Genomic DNA, 12,500 nt, shown 5'->3' with positions numbered 1-12,500 from the left:
CCAGGTGCTGTAAGCTTTTTCGAATTTGCTTTGCAACCAGCAGAGGGAACGGTTGCTGCTGCTTTAAAGGAGAAACATCTTGGAAAGAGCAGGAAAGACTCACCATCAAAGAAAACAAGGATATGGAACCCTGACATTATTACTGATGGAAATGATTGATAATTGTTATGATTTGATGATGGTGGTGGTGGTTCACATGTATAAATAAGGTATTGTGGGTTGAGTCTTTCGCTTACGGCCATACCACCCTGAGCACGCCCGATCTCGTCTGATCTTGGAAGCTAAGCAGGGTCGGGCTTGGTTAGTACTTGGATGGGAGACCGCCTGGGAATACCAGGTGCTGTAAGCTTTTTCGAATTTGCTTTGCAAACAGCAGAGGGAACGGTTGCTGCTGCTTTAAAGGAGAAACATCTTGGAAAGAGCAGGAAAGACTCACCATCAAAGAAAACAAGGATATGGAACCCTGACATTATTACTGATGGAAATGCTTGATAATTGTCATGATTTGATGATGGTGGTGGTGGTTCACATGTATAAATAAGGTATTGTGGGTTGAGTCTTTCGCTTACGGCCATACCACCCTGAGCACGCCCGATCTCGTCTGATCTAGGAAGCTAAGCATGGTCGGGCTTGGTTAGTACTTGGATGGGAGACCGCCTGGGAATACCAGGTGCTGTAAGCTTTTTCGAATTTGCTTTGCAACCAGCTGAGGGAACGGTTGCTGCTGCTTTAAAGGAGAAACATCTTGGAAAGAGCAGGAAAGACTCACCATCAAAGAAAACAAGGATATGGAACCCTGACATTATTACTGATGGAAATGCTTGATAATTGTCATGATTTGATGATGGTGGTGGTGGTTCACATGTATAAATAAGGTATTGTGGGTTGAGTCTTTCGCTTACGGCCATACCACCCTGAGCACGCCCGATCTCGTCTGATCTCGGAAGCTAAGCAGGGTCGGGCTTGGTTAGTACTTGGATGGGAGACCGCCTCGGAATACCAGGTGCTGTAAGCTTTTTCGAATTTGCTTTGCAACCAGCAGAGGGAACGGTTGCTGCTGCTTTAAAGGAGAAACATCTTGGAAAGAGCAGGAAAGACTCAACATCAAAGAAAACAAGGATATGGAACCCTGACATTATTACTGATGGAAATGATTGATAATTGTCATGATTTGATGATGGTGGTGGTGGTTCACATGTATAAATAAGGTATTGTGGGTTGAGTTTTTCGCTTACGGCCATACCACCCTGAGCACGCCCGATCTCGTCTGATCTCGGAAGCTAAGCAGGGTCGGGCTTGGTTAGTACTTGGATGGGAGACCCCCTGGGAATACCAGGTGCTGTAAGCTTTTTCGAATTTGCATTGCAACCAGCAGAGGGAACGGTTGCTGCTGCTTTAAATGAGAAACATCTTGGAAAGAGCAGGAAAGACTCAACATCAAAGAAAACAAGGATATGGAACCCTGACATTATTACTGATGGAAATGTTTGATAATTGTCATGATTTGATGATGGTGGTGGTGGTTCACATGTATAAATAAGGTATTGTGGGTTGAGTCTTTCGCTTACGGCCATACCACCCTGAGCACGCCCGATCTCGTCTGATCTCGGAAGCTAAACATGGTCGGGCTTGGTTAGTACTTGGATGGGAGACCGCCTGGGAATACCAGGTGCTGTAAGCTTTTTCGAATTTGCTTTGCAAACAGCAGAGGGAACGGTTGCTGCTGCTTTAAAGGAGAAACATCTTGGAAAGAGCAGGAAAGACTCACCATCAAAGAAAACAAGGATATGGAACCCTGACATTATTACTGATGGAAATGCTTGATAATTGTCATGATTTGATGATGGTGGTGGTGGTTCACATGTATAAATAAGGTATTGTGGGTTGAGTCTTTCGCTTACGGCCATACCACCCTGAGCACGCCCGATCTCGTCTGATCTTGGAAGCTAAGCAGGGTCGGGCTTGGTTAGTACTTGGATGGGAGACCGCCTGGGAATACCAGGTGCTGTAAGCTTTTTCGAATTTGCTTTGCAAACAGCAGAGGGAACGGTTGCTGCTGCTTTAAAGGAGAAACATCTTGGAAAGAGCAGGAAAGACTCACCATCAAAGAAAACAAGGATATGGAACCCTGACATTATTACTGATGGAAATGATTGATAATTGTCATGATTTGATGATGGTGGTGGTGGTTCACATGTATAAATAAGGTATTGTGGGTTGAGTCTTTCGCTTACGGCCATGCCACCCTGAGCACGCCCGATCTCGTCTGATCTCGGAAGCTAAGCATGGTCGGGCTTGGTTAGTACTTGGATGGGAGACCGCCTGGGAATACCAGGTGCTGTAAGCTTTTTCGAATTTGCTTTGCAACCAGCTGAGGGAACGGTTGCTGCTGCTTTAAAGGAGAAACATCTTGGAAAGAGCAGGAAAGACTCACCATCAAAGAAAACAAGGATATGGAACCCTGACATTATTACTGATGGAAATGATTGATAATTGTCATGATTTGATGATGGTGGTGGTGGTTCACATGTATAAATAAGGTATTGTGGGTTGAGTCTTTCGCTTACGGCCATACCACCCTGAGCACGCCCGATCTCGTCTGATCTAGGAAGCTAAGCATGGTCGGGCTTGGTTAGTACTTGGATGGGAGACCGCCTGGGAATACCAGGTGCTGTAAGCTTTTTCGAATTTGCTTTGCAACCAGCTGAGGGAACGGTTGCTGCTGCTTTAAAGGAGAAACATCTTGGAAAGAGCAGGAAAGACTCACCATCAAAGAAAACAAGGATATGGAACCCTGACATTATTACTGATGGAAATGCTTGATAATTGTCATGATTTGATGATGGTGGTGGTGGTTCACATGTATAAATAAGGTATTGTGGGTTGAGTCTTTCGCTTACGGCCATACCACCCTGAGCACGCCCGATCTCGTCTGATCTCGGAAGCTAAGCAGGGTCGGGCTTGGTTAGTACTTGGATGGGAGACCGCCTGGGAATACCAGGTGCTGTAAGCTTTTTCGAATTTGCTTTGCAACCAGCAGAGGGAACGGTTGCTGCTGCTTTAAAGGAGAAACATCTTGGAAAGAGCAGGAAAGACTCAACATCAAAGAAAACAAGGATATGGAACCCTGACATTATTACTGATGGAAATGATTGATAATTGTCATGATTTGATGATGGTGGTGGTGGTTCACATGTATAAATAAGGTATTGTGGGTTGAGTCTTTCGCTTACGGCCATACCACCCTGAGCACGCCCGATCTCGTCTGATCTCGGAAGCTAAGCAGGGTCGGGCTTGGTTAGTACTTGGATGGGAGACCGCCTGGGAATACCAGGTGCTGTAAGCTTTTTCGAATTTGCTTTGCAACCAGCAGAGGGAACGGTTGCTGCTGCTTTAAAGGAGAAACATCTTGGAAAGAGCAGGAAAGACTCACCATCAAAGAAAACAAGGATATGGAACCCTGACATTATTACTGATGGAAATGATTGATAATTGTTATGATTTGATGATGGTGGTGGTGGTTCACATGTATAAATAAGGTATTGTGGGTTGAGTCTTTCGCTTACGGCCATACCACCCTGAGCACGCCCGATCTCGTCTGATCTTGGAAGCTAAGCAGGGTCGGGCTTGGTTAGTACTTGGATGGGAGACCGCCTGGGAATACCAGGTGCTGTAAGCTTTTTCGAATTTGCTTTGCAAACAGCAGAGGGAACGGTTGCTGCTGCTTTAAAGGAGAAACATCTTGGAAAGAGCAGGAAAGACTCACCATCAAAGAAAACAAGGATATGGAACCCTGACATTATTACTGATGGAAATGATTGATAATTGTCATGATTTGATGATGGTGGTGGTGGTTCACATGTATAAATAAGGTATTGTGGGTTGAGTCTTTCGCTTACGGCCATACCACCCTGAGCACGCCCGATCTCGTCTGATCTAGGAAGCTAAGCATGGTCGGGCTTGGTTAGTACTTGGATGGGAGACCGCCTGGGAATACCAGGTGCTGTAAGCTTTTTCGAATTTGCTTTGCAACCAGCTGAGGGAACGGTTGCTGCTGCTTTAAAGGAGAAACATCTTGGAAAGAGCAGGAAAGACTCACCATCAAAGAAAACAAGGATATGGAACCCTGACATTATTACTGATGGAAATGCTTGATAATTGTCATGATTTGATGATGGTGGTGGTGGTTCACATGTATAAATAAGGTATTGTGGGTTGAGTCTTTCGCTTACGGCCATACCACCCTGAGCACGCCCGATCTCGTCTGATCTCGGAAGCTAAGCAGGGTCGGGCTTGGTTAGTACTTGGATGGGAGACCCCCTGGGAATACCAGGTGCTGTAAGCTTTTTCGAATTTGCATTGCAACCAGCAGAGGGAACGGTTGCTGCTGCTTTAAATGAGAAACATCTTGGAAAGAGCAGGAAAGACTCAACATCAAAGAAAACAAGGATATGGAACCCTGACATTATTACTGATGGAAATGTTTGATAATTGTCATGATTTGATGATGGTGGTGGTGGTTCACATGTATAAATAAGGTATTGTGGGTTGAGTCTTTCGCTTACGGCCATACCACCCTGAGCACGCCCGATCTCGTCTGATCTCGGAAGCTAAACATGGTCGGGCTTGGTTAGTACTTGGATGGGAGACCGCCTGGGAATACCAGGTGCTGTAAGCTTTTTCGAATTTGCTTTGCAAACAGCAGAGGGAACGGTTGCTGCTGCTTTAAAGGAGAAACATCTTGGAAAGAGCAGGAAAGACTCACCATCAAAGAAAACAAGGATATGGAACCCTGACATTATTACTGATGGAAATGCTTGATAATTGTCATGATTTGATGATGGTGGTGGTGGTTCACATGTATAAATAAGGTATTGTGGGTTGAGTCTTTCGCTTACGGCCATACCACCCTGAGCACGCCCGATCTCGTCTGATCTTGGAAGCTAAGCAGGGTCGGGCTTGGTTAGTACTTGGATGGGAGACCGCCTGGGAATACCAGGTGCTGTAAGCTTTTTCGAATTTGCTTTGCAAACAGCAGAGGGAACGGTTGCTGCTGCTTTAAAGGAGAAACATCTTGGAAAGAGCAGGAAAGACTCACCATCAAAGAAAACAAGGATATGGAACCCTGACATTATTACTGATGGAAATGATTGATAATTGTCATGATTTGATGATGGTGGTGGTGGTTCACATGTATAAATAAGGTATTGTGGGTTGAGTCTTTCGCTTACGGCCATGCCACCCTGAGCACGCCCGATCTCGTCTGATCTCGGAAGCTAAGCATGGTCGGGCTTGGTTAGTACTTGGATGGGAGACCGCCTGGGAATACCAGGTGCTGTAAGCTTTTTCGAATTTGCTTTGCAACCAGCTGAGGGAACGGTTGCTGCTGCTTTAAAGGAGAAACATCTTGGAAAGAGCAGGAAAGACTCACCATCAAAGAAAACAAGGATATGGAACCCTGACATTATTACTGATGGAAATGATTGATAATTGTCATGATTTGATGATGGTGGTGGTGGTTCACATGTATAAATAAGGTATTGTGGGTTGAGTCTTTCGCTTACGGCCATACCACCCTGAGCACGCCCGATCTCGTCTGATCTAGGAAGCTAAGCATGGTCGGGCTTGGTTAGTACTTGGATGGGAGACCGCCTGGGAATACCAGGTGCTGTAAGCTTTTTCGAATTTGCTTTGCAACCAGCTGAGGGAACGGTTGCTGCTGCTTTAAAGGAGAAACATCTTGGAAAGAGCAGGAAAGACTCACCATCAAAGAAAACAAGGATATGGAACCCTGACATTATTACTGATGGAAATGCTTGATAATTGTCATGATTTGATGATGGTGGTGGTGGTTCACATGTATAAATAAGGTATTGTGGGTTGAGTCTTTCGCTTACGGCCATACCACCCTGAGCACGCCCGATCTCGTCTGATCTAGGAAGCTAAGCATGGTCGGGCTTGGTTAGTACTTGGATGGGAGACCGCCTGGGAATACCAGGTGCTGTAAGCTTTTTCGAATTTGCTTTGCAACCAGCTGAGGGAACGGTTGCTGCTGCTTTAAAGGAGAAACATCTTGGAAAGAGCAGGAAAGACTCACCATCAAAGAAAACAAGGATATGGAACCCTGACATTATTACTGATGGAAATGCTTGATAATTGTCATGATTTGATGATGGTGGTGGTGGTTCACATGTATAAATAAGGTATTGTGGGTTGAGTCTTTCGCTTACGGCCATACCACCCTGAGCACGCCCGATCTCGTCTGATCTCGGAAGCTAAGCAGGGTCGGGCTTGGTTAGTACTTGGATGGGAGACCGCCTGGGAATACCAGGTGCTGTAAGCTTTTTCGAATTTGCTTTGCAACCAGCAGAGGGAACGGTTGCTGCTGCTTTAAAGGAGAAACATCTTGGAAAGAGCAGGAAAGACTCAACATCAAAGAAAACAAGGATATGGAACCCTGACATTATTACTGATGGAAATGATTGATAATTGTCATGATTTGATGATGGTGGTGGTGGTTCACATGTATAAATAAGGTATTGTGGGTTGAGTTTTTCGCTTACGGCCATACCACCCTGAGCACGCCCGATCTCGTCTGATCTCGGAAGCTAAGCAGGGTCGGGCTTGGTTAGTACTTGGATGGGAGACCCCCTGGGAATACCAGGTGCTGTAAGCTTTTTCGAATTTGCATTGCAACCAGCAGAGGGAACGGTTGCTGCTGCTTTAAATGAGAAACATCTTGGAAAGAGCAGGAAAGACTCAACATCAAAGAAAACAAGGATATGGAACCCTGACATTATTACTGATGGAAATGTTTGATAATTGTCATGATTTGATGATGGTGGTGGTGGTTCACATGTATAAATAAGGTATTGTGGGTTGAGTCTTTCGCTTACGGCCATACCACCCTGAGCACGCCCGATCTCGTCTGATCTCGGAAGCTAAACATGGTCGGGCTTGGTTAGTACTTGGATGGGAGACCGCCTGGGAATACCAGGTGCTGTAAGCTTTTTCGAATTTGCTTTGCAAACAGCAGAGGGAACGGTTGCTGCTGCTTTAAAGGAGAAACATCTTGGAAAGAGCAGGAAAGACTCACCATCAAAGAAAACAAGGATATGGAACCCTGACATTATTACTGATGGAAATGCTTGATAATTGTCATGATTTGATGATGGTGGTGGTGGTTCACATGTATAAATAAGGTATTGTGGGTTGAGTCTTTCGCTTACGGCCATACCACCCTGAGCACGCCCGATCTCGTCTGATCTTGGAAGCTAAGCAGGGTCGGGCTTGGTTAGTACTTGGATGGGAGACCGCCTGGGAATACCAGGTGCTGTAAGCTTTTTCGAATTTGCTTTGCAAACAGCAGAGGGAACGGTTGCTGCTGCTTTAAAGGAGAAACATCTTGGAAAGAGCAGGAAAGACTCACCATCAAAGAAAACAAGGATATGGAACCCTGACATTATTACTGATGGAAATGATTGATAATTGTCATGATTTGATGATGGTGGTGGTGGTTCACATGTATAAATAAGGTATTGTGGGTTGAGTCTTTCGCTTACGGCCATGCCACCCTGAGCACGCCCGATCTCGTCTGATCTCGGAAGCTAAGCATGGTCGGGCTTGGTTAGTACTTGGATGGGAGACCGCCTGGGAATACCAGGTGCTGTAAGCTTTTTCGAATTTGCTTTGCAACCAGCTGAGGGAACGGTTGCTGCTGCTTTAAAGGAGAAACATCTTGGAAAGAGCAGGAAAGACTCACCATCAAAGAAAACAAGGATATGGAACCCTGACATTATTACTGATGGAAATGATTGATAATTGTCATGATTTGATGATGGTGGTGGTGGTTCACATGTATAAATAAGGTATTGTGGGTTGAGTCTTTCGCTTACGGCCATACCACCCTGAGCACGCCCGATCTCGTCTGATCTAGGAAGCTAAGCATGGTCGGGCTTGGTTAGTACTTGGATGGGAGACCGCCTGGGAATACCAGGTGCTGTAAGCTTTTTCGAATTTGCTTTGCAACCAGCTGAGGGAACGGTTGCTGCTGCTTTAAAGGAGAAACATCTTGGAAAGAGCAGGAAAGACTCACCATCAAAGAAAACAAGGATATGGAACCCTGACATTATTACTGATGGAAATGCTTGATAATTGTCATGATTTGATGATGGTGGTGGTGGTTCACATGTATAAATAAGGTATTGTGGGTTGAGTCTTTCGCTTACGGCCATACCACCCTGAGCACGCCCGATCTCGTCTGATCTCGGAAGCTAAGCAGGGTCGGGCTTGGTTAGTACTTGGATGGGAGACCGCCTGGGAATACCAGGTGCTGTAAGCTTTTTCGAATTTGCTTTGCAACCAGCAGAGGGAACGGTTGCTGCTGCTTTAAAGGAGAAACATCTTGGAAAGAGCAGGAAAGACTCAACATCAAAGAAAACAAGGATATGGAACCCTGACATTATTACTGATGGAAATGATTGATAATTGTCATGATTTGATGATGGTGGTGGTGGTTCACATGTATAAATAAGGTATTGTGGGTTGAGTCTTTCGCTTACGGCCATACCACCCTGAGCACGCCCGATCTCGTCTGATCTCGGAAGCTAAGCAGGGTCGGGCTTGGTTAGTACTTGGATGGGAGACCGCCTGGGAATACCAGGTGCTGTAAGCTTTTTCGAATTTGCTTTGCAACCAGCAGAGGGAACGGTTGCTGCTGCTTTAAAGGAGAAACATCTTGGAAAGAGCAGGAAAGACTCACCATCAAAGAAAACAAGGATATGGAACCCTGACATTATTACTGATGGAAATGATTGATAATTGTTATGATTTGATGATGGTGGTGGTGGTTCACATGTATAAATAAGGTATTGTGGGTTGAGTCTTTCGCTTACGGCCATACCACCCTGAGCACGCCCGATCTCGTCTGATCTTGGAAGCTAAGCAGGGTCGGGCTTGGTTAGTACTTGGATGGGAGACCGCCTGGGAATACCAGGTGCTGTAAGCTTTTTCGAATTTGCTTTGCAAACAGCAGAGGGAACGGTTGCTGCTGCTTTAAAGGAGAAACATCTTGGAAAGAGCAGGAAAGACTCACCATCAAAGAAAACAAGGATATGGAACCCTGACATTATTACTGATGGAAATGATTGATAATTGTCATGATTTGATGATGGTGGTGGTGGTTCACATGTATAAATAAGGTATTGTGGGTTGAGTCTTTCGCTTACGGCCATACCACCCTGAGCACGCCCGATCTCGTCTGATCTAGGAAGCTAAGCATGGTCGGGCTTGGTTAGTACTTGGATGGGAGACCGCCTGGGAATACCAGGTGCTGTAAGCTTTTTCGAATTTGCTTTGCAACCAGCTGAGGGAACGGTTGCTGCTGCTTTAAAGGAGAAACATCTTGGAAAGAGCAGGAAAGACTCACCATCAAAGAAAACAAGGATATGGAACCCTGACATTATTACTGATGGAAATGCTTGATAATTGTCATGATTTGATGATGGTGGTGGTGGTTCACATGTATAAATAAGGTATTGTGGGTTGAGTCTTTCGCTTACGGCCATACCACCCTGAGCACGCCCGATCTCGTCTGATCTCGGAAGCTAAGCAGGGTCGGGCTTGGTTAGTACTTGGATGGGAGACCCCCTGGGAATACCAGGTGCTGTAAGCTTTTTCGAATTTGCATTGCAACCAGCAGAGGGAACGGTTGCTGCTGCTTTAAATGAGAAACATCTTGGAAAGAGCAGGAAAGACTCAACATCAAAGAAAACAAGGATATGGAACCCTGACATTATTACTGATGGAAATGTTTGATAATTGTCATGATTTGATGATGGTGGTGGTGGTTCACATGTATAAATAAGGTATTGTGGGTTGAGTCTTTCGCTTACGGCCATACCACCCTGAGCACGCCCGATCTCGTCTGATCTCGGAAGCTAAACATGGTCGGGCTTGGTTAGTACTTGGATGGGAGACCGCCTGGGAATACCAGGTGCTGTAAGCTTTTTCGAATTTGCTTTGCAAACAGCAGAGGGAACGGTTGCTGCTGCTTTAAAGGAGAAACATCTTGGAAAGAGCAGGAAAGACTCACCATCAAAGAAAACAAGGATATGGAACCCTGACATTATTACTGATGGAAATGCTTGATAATTGTCATGATTTGATGATGGTGGTGGTGGTTCACATGTATAAATAAGGTATTGTGGGTTGAGTCTTTCGCTTACGGCCATACCACCCTGAGCACGCCCGATCTCGTCTGATCTTGGAAGCTAAGCAGGGTCGGGCTTGGTTAGTACTTGGATGGGAGACCGCCTGGGAATACCAGGTGCTGTAAGCTTTTTCGAATTTGCTTTGCAAACAGCAGAGGGAACGGTTGCTGCTGCTTTAAAGGAGAAACATCTTGGAAAGAGCAGGAAAGACTCACCATCAAAGAAAACAAGGATATGGAACCCTGACATTATTACTGATGGAAATGATTGATAATTGTCATGATTTGATGATGGTGGTGGTGGTTCACATGTATAAATAAGGTATTGTGGGTTGAGTCTTTCGCTTACGGCCATGCCACCCTGAGCACGCCCGATCTCGTCTGATCTCGGAAGCTAAGCATGGTCGGGCTTGGTTAGTACTTGGATGGGAGACCGCCTGGGAATACCAGGTGCTGTAAGCTTTTTCGAATTTGCTTTGCAACCAGCTGAGGGAACGGTTGCTGCTGCTTTAAAGGAGAAACATCTTGGAAAGAGCAGGAAAGACTCACCATCAAAGAAAACAAGGATATGGAACCCTGACATTATTACTGATGGAAATGATTGATAATTGTCATGATTTGATGATGGTGGTGGTGGTTCACATGTATAAATAAGGTATTGTGGGTTGAGTCTTTCGCTTACGGCCATACCACCCTGAGCACGCCCGATCTCGTCTGATCTAGGAAGCTAAGCATGGTCGGGCTTGGTTAGTACTTGGATGGGAGACCGCCTGGGAATACCAGGTGCTGTAAGCTTTTTCGAATTTGCTTTGCAACCAGCTGAGGGAACGGTTGCTGCTGCTTTAAAGGAGAAACATCTTGGAAAGAGCAGGAAAGACTCACCATCAAAGAAAACAAGGATATGGAACCCTGACATTATTACTGATGGAAATGCTTGATAATTGTCATGATTTGATGATGGTGGTGGTGGTTCACATGTATAAATAAGGTATTGTGGGTTGAGTCTTTCGCTTACGGCCATACCACCCTGAGCACGCCCGATCTCGTCTGATCTCGGAAGCTAAGCAGGGTCGGGCTTGGTTAGTACTTGGATGGGAGACCGCCTGGGAATACCAGGTGCTGTAAGCTTTTTCGAATTTGCTTTGCAACCAGCAGAGGGAACGGTTGCTGCTGCTTTAAAGGAGAAACATCTTGGAAAGAGCAGGAAAGACTCAACATCAAAGAAAACAAGGATATGGAACCCTGACATTATTACTGATGGAAATGATTGATAATTGTCATGATTTGATGATGGTGGTGGTGGTTCACATGTATAAATAAGGTATTGTGGGTTGAGTCTTTCGCTTACGGCCATACCACCCTGAGCACGCCCGATCTCGTCTGATCTCGGAAGCTAAGCAGGGTCGGGCTTGGTTAGTACTTGGATGGGAGACCGCCTGGGAATACCAGGTGCTGTAAGCTTTTTCGAATTTGCTTTGCAACCAGCAGAGGGAACGGTTGCTGCTGCTTTAAAGGAGAAACATCTTGGAAAGAGCAGGAAAGACTCACCATCAAAGAAAACAAGGATATGGAACCCTGACATTATTACTGATGGAAATGATTGATAATTGTTATGATTTGATGATGGTGGTGGTGGTTCACATGTATAAATAAGGTATTGTGGGTTGAGTCTTTCGCTTACGGCCATACCACCCTGAGCACGCCCGATCTCGTCTGATCTTGGAAGCTAAGCAGGGTCGGGCTTGGTTAGTACTTGGATGGGAGACCGCCTGGGAATACCAGGTGCTGTAAGCTTTTTCGAATTTGCTTTGCAAACAGCAGAGGGAACGGTTGCTGCTGCTTTAAAGGAGAAACATCTTGGAAAGAGCAGGAAAGACTCACCATCAAAGAAAACAAGGATATGGAACCCTGACATTATTACTGATGGAAATGATTGATAATTGTCATGATTTGATGATGGTGGTGGTGGTTCACATGTATAAATAAGGTATTGTGGGTTGAGTCTTTCGCTTACGGCCATACCACCCTGAGCACGCCCGATCTCGTCTGATCTAGGAAGCTAAGCATGGTCGGGCTTGGTTAGTACTTGGATGGGAGACCGCCTGGGAATACCAGGTGCTGTAAGCTTTTTCGAATTTGCTTTGCAACCAGCTGAGGGAACGGTTGCTGCTGCTTTAAAGGAGAAACATCTTGGAAAGAGCAGGAAAGACTCACCATCAAAGAAAACAAGGATATGGAACCCTGACATTATTACTGATGGAAATGCTTGATAATTGTCATGATTTGATGA

General features: G+C 45.5%; 38 non-coding genes across 38 annotated transcripts in view; all 38 read left to right on the top strand.

Annotated features, from left to right (window-relative positions):
- The window catches only part of LOC132997314 (5S ribosomal RNA), a 119-nt gene extending 103 nt beyond the window's left edge, over positions 1 to 16 (top strand). The window contains exon 1 of the ribosomal RNA XR_009677387.1: positions 1 to 16. This exon is cut by the window's left edge and continues 103 nt beyond it. This is a non-coding gene — a ribosomal RNA (5S ribosomal RNA).
- Positions 17 to 230: 214 nt separating this feature from the next.
- On the top strand, positions 231 to 349 carry LOC132997146 (5S ribosomal RNA). The gene has a single exon (XR_009677226.1). It is a non-coding gene; the product is annotated as a 5S ribosomal RNA (ribosomal RNA).
- A 214-nt stretch (positions 350 to 563) lies between these two features.
- LOC132997272 (5S ribosomal RNA) lies at positions 564 to 682 on the top strand. The gene has a single exon (XR_009677349.1). It is a non-coding gene; the product is annotated as a 5S ribosomal RNA (ribosomal RNA).
- Positions 683 to 896: 214 nt separating this feature from the next.
- On the top strand, positions 897 to 1,015 carry LOC132997119 (5S ribosomal RNA). Its single transcript, XR_009677201.1, has one exon. It is a non-coding gene; the product is annotated as a 5S ribosomal RNA (ribosomal RNA).
- A 214-nt stretch (positions 1,016 to 1,229) lies between these two features.
- Positions 1,230 to 1,348, top strand: LOC132997106 (5S ribosomal RNA). Its single transcript, XR_009677189.1, has one exon. It is a non-coding gene; the product is annotated as a 5S ribosomal RNA (ribosomal RNA).
- A 214-nt stretch (positions 1,349 to 1,562) lies between these two features.
- On the top strand, positions 1,563 to 1,681 carry LOC132997187 (5S ribosomal RNA). Its single transcript, XR_009677266.1, has one exon. It is a non-coding gene; the product is annotated as a 5S ribosomal RNA (ribosomal RNA).
- Positions 1,682 to 1,895: 214 nt separating this feature from the next.
- Positions 1,896 to 2,014, top strand: LOC132997145 (5S ribosomal RNA). Its single transcript, XR_009677225.1, has one exon. It is a non-coding gene; the product is annotated as a 5S ribosomal RNA (ribosomal RNA).
- A 214-nt stretch (positions 2,015 to 2,228) lies between these two features.
- On the top strand, positions 2,229 to 2,347 carry LOC132997206 (5S ribosomal RNA). The gene has a single exon (XR_009677284.1). It is a non-coding gene; the product is annotated as a 5S ribosomal RNA (ribosomal RNA).
- Positions 2,348 to 2,561: 214 nt separating this feature from the next.
- On the top strand, positions 2,562 to 2,680 carry LOC132997271 (5S ribosomal RNA). Its single transcript, XR_009677348.1, has one exon. It is a non-coding gene; the product is annotated as a 5S ribosomal RNA (ribosomal RNA).
- A 214-nt stretch (positions 2,681 to 2,894) lies between these two features.
- On the top strand, positions 2,895 to 3,013 carry LOC132997313 (5S ribosomal RNA). The gene has a single exon (XR_009677386.1). It is a non-coding gene; the product is annotated as a 5S ribosomal RNA (ribosomal RNA).
- A 214-nt stretch (positions 3,014 to 3,227) lies between these two features.
- On the top strand, positions 3,228 to 3,346 carry LOC132997312 (5S ribosomal RNA). Its single transcript, XR_009677385.1, has one exon. It is a non-coding gene; the product is annotated as a 5S ribosomal RNA (ribosomal RNA).
- Positions 3,347 to 3,560: 214 nt separating this feature from the next.
- Positions 3,561 to 3,679, top strand: LOC132997144 (5S ribosomal RNA). Its single transcript, XR_009677224.1, has one exon. It is a non-coding gene; the product is annotated as a 5S ribosomal RNA (ribosomal RNA).
- Positions 3,680 to 3,893: 214 nt separating this feature from the next.
- On the top strand, positions 3,894 to 4,012 carry LOC132997270 (5S ribosomal RNA). The gene has a single exon (XR_009677347.1). It is a non-coding gene; the product is annotated as a 5S ribosomal RNA (ribosomal RNA).
- A 214-nt stretch (positions 4,013 to 4,226) lies between these two features.
- Positions 4,227 to 4,345, top strand: LOC132997105 (5S ribosomal RNA). The gene has a single exon (XR_009677188.1). It is a non-coding gene; the product is annotated as a 5S ribosomal RNA (ribosomal RNA).
- Positions 4,346 to 4,559: 214 nt separating this feature from the next.
- Positions 4,560 to 4,678, top strand: LOC132997186 (5S ribosomal RNA). The gene has a single exon (XR_009677265.1). It is a non-coding gene; the product is annotated as a 5S ribosomal RNA (ribosomal RNA).
- Positions 4,679 to 4,892: 214 nt separating this feature from the next.
- Positions 4,893 to 5,011, top strand: LOC132997143 (5S ribosomal RNA). Its single transcript, XR_009677223.1, has one exon. It is a non-coding gene; the product is annotated as a 5S ribosomal RNA (ribosomal RNA).
- Positions 5,012 to 5,225: 214 nt separating this feature from the next.
- Positions 5,226 to 5,344, top strand: LOC132997205 (5S ribosomal RNA). The gene has a single exon (XR_009677283.1). It is a non-coding gene; the product is annotated as a 5S ribosomal RNA (ribosomal RNA).
- A 214-nt stretch (positions 5,345 to 5,558) lies between these two features.
- LOC132997269 (5S ribosomal RNA) lies at positions 5,559 to 5,677 on the top strand. The gene has a single exon (XR_009677346.1). It is a non-coding gene; the product is annotated as a 5S ribosomal RNA (ribosomal RNA).
- A 214-nt stretch (positions 5,678 to 5,891) lies between these two features.
- LOC132997268 (5S ribosomal RNA) lies at positions 5,892 to 6,010 on the top strand. The gene has a single exon (XR_009677345.1). It is a non-coding gene; the product is annotated as a 5S ribosomal RNA (ribosomal RNA).
- Positions 6,011 to 6,224: 214 nt separating this feature from the next.
- On the top strand, positions 6,225 to 6,343 carry LOC132997311 (5S ribosomal RNA). Its single transcript, XR_009677384.1, has one exon. It is a non-coding gene; the product is annotated as a 5S ribosomal RNA (ribosomal RNA).
- A 214-nt stretch (positions 6,344 to 6,557) lies between these two features.
- Positions 6,558 to 6,676, top strand: LOC132997104 (5S ribosomal RNA). The gene has a single exon (XR_009677187.1). It is a non-coding gene; the product is annotated as a 5S ribosomal RNA (ribosomal RNA).
- Positions 6,677 to 6,890: 214 nt separating this feature from the next.
- LOC132997185 (5S ribosomal RNA) lies at positions 6,891 to 7,009 on the top strand. Its single transcript, XR_009677264.1, has one exon. It is a non-coding gene; the product is annotated as a 5S ribosomal RNA (ribosomal RNA).
- A 214-nt stretch (positions 7,010 to 7,223) lies between these two features.
- Positions 7,224 to 7,342, top strand: LOC132997142 (5S ribosomal RNA). The gene has a single exon (XR_009677222.1). It is a non-coding gene; the product is annotated as a 5S ribosomal RNA (ribosomal RNA).
- A 214-nt stretch (positions 7,343 to 7,556) lies between these two features.
- Positions 7,557 to 7,675, top strand: LOC132997204 (5S ribosomal RNA). Its single transcript, XR_009677282.1, has one exon. It is a non-coding gene; the product is annotated as a 5S ribosomal RNA (ribosomal RNA).
- A 214-nt stretch (positions 7,676 to 7,889) lies between these two features.
- LOC132997267 (5S ribosomal RNA) lies at positions 7,890 to 8,008 on the top strand. Its single transcript, XR_009677344.1, has one exon. It is a non-coding gene; the product is annotated as a 5S ribosomal RNA (ribosomal RNA).
- A 214-nt stretch (positions 8,009 to 8,222) lies between these two features.
- On the top strand, positions 8,223 to 8,341 carry LOC132997309 (5S ribosomal RNA). The gene has a single exon (XR_009677382.1). It is a non-coding gene; the product is annotated as a 5S ribosomal RNA (ribosomal RNA).
- A 214-nt stretch (positions 8,342 to 8,555) lies between these two features.
- LOC132997308 (5S ribosomal RNA) lies at positions 8,556 to 8,674 on the top strand. Its single transcript, XR_009677381.1, has one exon. It is a non-coding gene; the product is annotated as a 5S ribosomal RNA (ribosomal RNA).
- A 214-nt stretch (positions 8,675 to 8,888) lies between these two features.
- LOC132997141 (5S ribosomal RNA) lies at positions 8,889 to 9,007 on the top strand. The gene has a single exon (XR_009677221.1). It is a non-coding gene; the product is annotated as a 5S ribosomal RNA (ribosomal RNA).
- Positions 9,008 to 9,221: 214 nt separating this feature from the next.
- Positions 9,222 to 9,340, top strand: LOC132997266 (5S ribosomal RNA). The gene has a single exon (XR_009677343.1). It is a non-coding gene; the product is annotated as a 5S ribosomal RNA (ribosomal RNA).
- A 214-nt stretch (positions 9,341 to 9,554) lies between these two features.
- LOC132997102 (5S ribosomal RNA) lies at positions 9,555 to 9,673 on the top strand. The gene has a single exon (XR_009677185.1). It is a non-coding gene; the product is annotated as a 5S ribosomal RNA (ribosomal RNA).
- A 214-nt stretch (positions 9,674 to 9,887) lies between these two features.
- On the top strand, positions 9,888 to 10,006 carry LOC132997183 (5S ribosomal RNA). Its single transcript, XR_009677262.1, has one exon. It is a non-coding gene; the product is annotated as a 5S ribosomal RNA (ribosomal RNA).
- Positions 10,007 to 10,220: 214 nt separating this feature from the next.
- On the top strand, positions 10,221 to 10,339 carry LOC132997140 (5S ribosomal RNA). Its single transcript, XR_009677220.1, has one exon. It is a non-coding gene; the product is annotated as a 5S ribosomal RNA (ribosomal RNA).
- Positions 10,340 to 10,553: 214 nt separating this feature from the next.
- On the top strand, positions 10,554 to 10,672 carry LOC132997203 (5S ribosomal RNA). Its single transcript, XR_009677281.1, has one exon. It is a non-coding gene; the product is annotated as a 5S ribosomal RNA (ribosomal RNA).
- A 214-nt stretch (positions 10,673 to 10,886) lies between these two features.
- Positions 10,887 to 11,005, top strand: LOC132997265 (5S ribosomal RNA). The gene has a single exon (XR_009677342.1). It is a non-coding gene; the product is annotated as a 5S ribosomal RNA (ribosomal RNA).
- Positions 11,006 to 11,219: 214 nt separating this feature from the next.
- LOC132997307 (5S ribosomal RNA) lies at positions 11,220 to 11,338 on the top strand. Its single transcript, XR_009677380.1, has one exon. It is a non-coding gene; the product is annotated as a 5S ribosomal RNA (ribosomal RNA).
- Positions 11,339 to 11,552: 214 nt separating this feature from the next.
- Positions 11,553 to 11,671, top strand: LOC132997306 (5S ribosomal RNA). Its single transcript, XR_009677379.1, has one exon. It is a non-coding gene; the product is annotated as a 5S ribosomal RNA (ribosomal RNA).
- A 214-nt stretch (positions 11,672 to 11,885) lies between these two features.
- LOC132997137 (5S ribosomal RNA) lies at positions 11,886 to 12,004 on the top strand. The gene has a single exon (XR_009677218.1). It is a non-coding gene; the product is annotated as a 5S ribosomal RNA (ribosomal RNA).
- A 214-nt stretch (positions 12,005 to 12,218) lies between these two features.
- Positions 12,219 to 12,337, top strand: LOC132997263 (5S ribosomal RNA). Its single transcript, XR_009677340.1, has one exon. It is a non-coding gene; the product is annotated as a 5S ribosomal RNA (ribosomal RNA).
- Positions 12,338 to 12,500: the final 163 nt, after the last annotated feature.

Source organism: Limanda limanda, unplaced genomic scaffold, assembly GCF_963576545.1.
Source record: "Limanda limanda unplaced genomic scaffold, fLimLim1.1 SCAFFOLD_240, whole genome shotgun sequence".
Lineage (NCBI taxonomy): Eukaryota > Metazoa > Chordata > Actinopteri > Pleuronectiformes > Pleuronectidae > Limanda > Limanda limanda.
The sequence above is the reverse complement of the archived record's forward strand: the minus strand, read 5'-3'. Positions and strand labels throughout refer to the sequence as shown.